The sequence below is a fragment of the Mus caroli genome, chromosome 15, assembly GCF_900094665.2.
Source record: "Mus caroli chromosome 15, CAROLI_EIJ_v1.1, whole genome shotgun sequence".
Lineage (NCBI taxonomy): Eukaryota > Metazoa > Chordata > Mammalia > Rodentia > Muridae > Mus > Mus caroli.
In genome coordinates, this window is record NC_034584.1 from 8,392,896 (window position 1) to 8,398,708 (window position 5,813).

The following is a 5,813-nucleotide window of genomic DNA, read 5'->3' on the forward strand; positions in this document are numbered from 1 at the left end:
GATCCAGCAATACCTCTCCTGGGCATATATTCAGATGTTCCAACCAGTAAGTGTTGTGTCCGGCCAGCAGATAACAGACCTGGGTCTAGTCTGGAAAGGCATTTTGGAAACCTGGAAGAGAAGAGGGGCTGGGCTGTGTGAGATAAGGAAGGAACCAAGACAAGCTTTCTGTTCAAGGTTCAATTTTAATGTCAGCAAACACGATTTATAAAGAAAAGGGGAAGCCTGTCCCTGGTCAAGAAAAGTTCCTTTGAAGTAGATAGGTCAGCCTTTTAGTGGGAACTCGCAAAGATTGCAGTTCGGTGTTAACTCCGGAAGATTCTTGGAAGAGAACCAGTTCAGCCTCTGGCAGGTTGGGCCTCAGGCAGGTAGTGGCACATCAAAAGAGCAGCACAGCAGGTGGCTCCGCTCAAGTGGTGGTGGATGGTCACAGCCAGCCTTGCTAGGCTGGAAGGAGGTAACAAGTAAGAAGGACACATGCTCCACTATGTTCATAGCAGCCTTATTTATTATAGCCAGAAGCTAGAAAGAACCCAGATGCCCCTCAACAGAGGAATGGATACAGAAAATGTGGTACATTTACACAATGGAGTACTACTTGACCCGTCCAGCATGTCCAGTTATTCGAGGGTCTTGAGGGGACCTTCTCCTAAGAACCAAATGGGGGGAGGGAGAGACGGACACCAAGTACGAGGAGCGACATGGAGACCAGTCTGATTAGCATCAAGGTATCAGTGTATTCAGAAAGGCTCAAGGCTTAAATGCACAAGCAAAAGGGGAAGTACTTCTCAGCAGGAGGGGTGGGGCAGTGGAAATGCACAAGTAAATGGGGAAGTACAAGTACTTCTCAGCAGGAGGGGTGAGGCAGTGAAAATTTTTCTTTTGGCAGCTACTCAGGGAAGCAGGAACTTGGTAGTATCAGGGTGTGGTCAGGACATCTGGCGCTGACTTAGGGTTGGAACATTCTGTGGTTGTTCTCGGAACAGTGTGTCGGTGGCCCGCTTTTGACCCCCTTTTCTTCTGGGGGGAGAGGCCCAATTCAGAGATCAGGACAATTGTGTCGTCTTAATAGCTCCCAACAACTACTCAGCTATTAAAAAGAATGAATTTATGAAATTCCTAAGCAAATGGATGGAAGTGGAGGGCATCATCCTGAGTGAGGTAACCCAATCACAAAAGAACTCACATGATATGTACTCACTGATAAGTGGATATTAGCCCAGAAACGTAGAATACCCAAGACATAAGATACAATTTGTAAAACACATGAATCTCAAGAAGAATGAAGACCAAAGTGTGGACACTTTGCCCCTTCTTAGTATTGGGAACAAAACACCCATGGAAGGAGTTACAGAGACAAAGTTTGGAGCAGAGATGAAAGGATGAACTATCTAGAGACTGCCATACCTAGAGATCCATCCCATAATCAGCCTCCAAATGCTGACACTATTGCATACACTAGCAAGATTTTGCTGAAAGGACCCTGACATAGCTGTCTCTTGTGAGGTTATGCCGGGGCCTAGCAAACACAAAAGGGGATGCTCACAGTCAGCTATTGAATGGAACACAGGGCCCCCCAATGGAGGAGCTAGAGAAAGTACCCAAGGAGCTAAAGGGATCTGCAATCCTATAGGTGGAACAATAGGAACTAACCAGTACCCCCCGGAGCTCATGTCTCTAGCTGCATATGTATCAGAAGATGGCCTAGTTGGCCATCAGTGGAGAGGCTCATTGGTCTTGCAAACTTTATATGCCTAAGTACAGGGGAACGCCAGGGCCAAGAAATGGGACGGGGGGTGGGTAGGGGGGAGAGGACAGTTGGGGGGGGGAGGGCATGGGAGACTTTTAGGATAGCATTGGAAATGTAAATGAAGAAAATACCTAATTTTTTAAAAAAAGGAAGAAAAATTTTCACTGTCATGCACTCATATATGAGAATTGGCAACCAAACTTTGTAACATAATAATGATGCTTCTAGTATTGATTTTAAAGAGAAAGGATTGTTTAAAATTTTGTTTTGCTTTCCAGAATTTATGGTTATGCCTTAATATTGCAAAAGAAACTTTAAAATTATGGTTAAAGTTGCCAGTGTTCCATTGACTCCAGTTTGCAGTTTGATTGCAAGCTCATGATTCTTAACTTGTCCATCTATTGTAATTAGATGATTGCTAGAGTAATAAAAGTTAAAAACAGCTGTGGCCAGTATGGGCCTGCTGCCCCTTTTACACAAGTTTTATTGGATACAGTGGTAGAAGCAAATTTAAACCTCCCAAGATTGGAAAGGAGATCTCAGTAAGAATTTATTTGGTTTCAAACAGGCTCCTGATGAGCTTTTTCAGGATTTTGTGGATACACTACTAAAAACAGCTAGTAGAATTTTCAGAGACCCTTAAATAAGGGGGTTCCTTGTATTACACAATTGTCTTATGAGAACACTAATGCAGCTCACTGTGGCCATCCGGCCATACAAAACAAAGACAGACTTATTCGGATATATTCATCTTTGTGCAGAAATTGGGCTCTCATACAATCAGGGTTTGGCTATGGTTGCTACCTTGCCAGGGACTACAGTACGTACAAGCAATGCTTTCACAGCACTGAGGTTATAAGTAATGTTTTAAGTATAAATCATCTTAGGAAAGACTGTCCAAAAATTAGAGGCAGACAGACAGTAGAATTGCTCCCCTGAAATCTGTCTTCACAGCAAGAGGGATAACCTTTGGACCGGGACTCAAGCAGTATGCTCAGATTAAGAAATATTTACATTTGAGTTAATGCAAAGCTCAGAGCAGCCTCATTAAAGCTTGTGTAGCTTTTCTTTTGTTTCGCAAATCCTGCCTAGGGAAGTTTTTTGGGGCCTTGCCTTGCCTTGCCTCCAGGGAATTATTTTTAAGCCAAAACAACATTATTACAGATCTATCCAGGTGTTGTTCAAAATATAGTTTAAACTTAAGATTTATGAAATGTCAATAAGGCTGTGGAACTTGTCAAGGCATTAAAATCTGGCTTGTCTACTCCATATAGAATTATTATGGATTTGGAAGGTTGTTTTTTTCCTTTGCATCCTGATAATTGTAAAGGGTTTGCTTCTAGTGAGCTTGTAATCATTGGAAAGTTTTGCCTCTAGGAATGGCTAATAGCCTTACATTATGTAAAAAAAAAAAAAAAAAAAAAGAAAGAAAGAAAGAAAGAAAGAGGAAAAGGAAGAAAGAAAGAAAGAAAGAAAGAAAGAAAGAAAGAAAGAAAGAAAGAAAGAAAGGAAGGAAGGAAGGAGAAGAGAAGAGAAGAAAAAAGAAAAGAAAAGAAAAGAAAAGAAAAGAAAAGAAAAGAAAAGAAAAGAAAAGAAAAGAAAAGAAAAGAAAAGAAGAAAAGGAAATTTATCTCTGCTTCAATACAAGAAGCTAGGACTTTAACTCTTTCAGTGTACATTGTTTATTATATGGGGAGTAGTTGTTGCTCCAGAAAAGATTCAGAGGCAACATCTTTTTCAATATTTGGGGACTCAGTTCTATCCTAGAAAAATTGTGGTACAGAAAATTCAAGAAAGGAAAGTTGATTTTCTTACTTCAAATTATTTTCAAAAGCTTCTAGGAGATGCTTATTGGCTAAAACCTCACCTTAAGCTTACTACAGGAGGACTTAAGCCTTTGTTGGATATTATTAAAGGAGATGCAAATTAACTGGTGAGAAACAAATAGCTTTGCAGAAAGTAGAAGGGGAATCATATCCCTATGCACATTATTTAAATCACACTTTTTATTTTGAAATTTTTAAAAATTTGGATGCCAAGGAACTGGGTGTCGATAGCATCCTACAACTAGGCGTACTCATGCCTAGGTGAGATGGAAGGATCCACTTATTGGTATATGGTATGGTCCTGATCAGTTTTTTAATATGGGGAAGAGAGCATGTTTGTGTTTTTTCCACAGAATGCTGCAGGAGCTTGCTAGCTGCCAGAGTGATTGGTGTGACATGCTGATACAAAAGGATAATGCTGACCTGTGAGCTTGCTGAGTGTCCTGACAATGGTGACAGGAAAGCTGTATTTGGTGTATGTTCTTGACCCATCTTTGCTTGCCTATGTCCCAGATTAGCTAAGCTGCCTTGCTTCAAGCTTTTAGACCTTGTAGGACACAAAATATAGAGACTGTGGAAACTGACTTAGAAAAATTAATCAAGAGGAGTTATAATGATTCTTCTCTTTTCTTTAATGTGACCAGTTATTCTGACTCAATCATGGACTGGTCTAGAAATAAATCCAATATTGGAAATTCCAATTATGAAGATAGCTAAAAAAAATCTTTATCAGCCAGCTTACCTGCTCTTACCACTATTTCCTGAGAAGTAACAGTTTTTTCTGTTGATTCTCAAAGCCACCTCCCCCACATCAGGAGGCCAGGTCTGATCATTGCTAATTTGCAACTGAATTAAGTGCTTGGGATATCCCCACAGATAACTTTAATCCTGCTGTTTTTAACTTTTGACTTTGTATTTCAAGCAGATCCATTATATCCATACAGGCTTGCCTTCAGCATAGCTCAGATGGCAGTTATTCATTGCTATGAAGAGATGCATTGGGTGCATATCGTGGCTTTGATCTGAATGTGATAAAGGTGTGCTATGAGGGTTGGCAGTCAAGGATGGGCCACTGGTCTATGGCTCTTTTCAACCTAGACAGGGGCATGTGCCAAGAAGCCATGTTTGTTCATAATAAACACTAAAAAGCCATGTTTGTGCAAATAAAACAAACAAGGTGCATGTGACCTCCCAGACGGGTAAGAGAGAGCCCAATAGATTCAGTCCTAAGATAGATGCAGCCACCAGCCACCATAATTCCCAAGCAGGACCACGGAGCATGAGTAGATCTTATGCCCCAGTCCAGCTAATTTTTAATAAATGAAAAGGGAGGAACTGTGCCCTTCTCCCCAAGCCTTGAGCAGGCTAATTCAGACTTTGTGTATGCCACAGCCAGCTAGCTCACCTAGGGTGGAGTCTTCCAACCTGGCCACATCTATGTAATTACTGAGTGTGGGGGTGCCATGCAGAGGAGTACGTGTCCCGAGTGTCAGGAGGTGATCGGTGGGGAGAATCACACTCTAGAGAGGAGCAACCACCTGGCCCCTGAGATGGATGGAGCCCAGCACCCTGCCTGGTCAGACACAGCCAACAACTTCATGAACTTTGAGGAGATCCACAGGATGATGTAGAAGATGGCACCCCAAGGCCTTTTGCCCTGCCACCTCAGAGCCAGGGTTGGCTCCTCCATGGAGGAACCAGTTTATTAGTGTCCTTTAGTCTTCGCACTTGTTTAAGGATCCACTTTTAGGGCTTGCCCACATGTGATTCTATATGTATGCTGTCCTGCCACAACTGCTGCTTCCTCCAAGACACCACTACCGGTTGATAGGTAGGTTGAACCTGTTTTCCTGAAGAGATCCTGACAAAGCAACAAGATCCTGGCATTGTGGGGGATGAGTCCCCTCCCCCTTTAGAAGCTCAAACTCATAAGTAAACATTGGGCCTTGATTAGAAACTTTGTCTTGATCTCATTCTTCTCTCACCATCTATCCCATACAGCCCTGGCTTTCCTTTCAGGAACCCAGTAACCCATGGCCACTGGCGGCTACAGAGGATTTTGGTTTGCCCCCAAGGTACCTGAGGAAGGAAGAGAAGTGTGACTCAAATATGGTCTTATCATGTTAGACCTAGTGGGGAAACCCCCACCCCATTCCCGATTCGGCGTGCACCCAAAAAATCACGAAGGACCATCTCTTGCTGTAATTACATGAGGACGTTTAATTACGGAGCTCCGG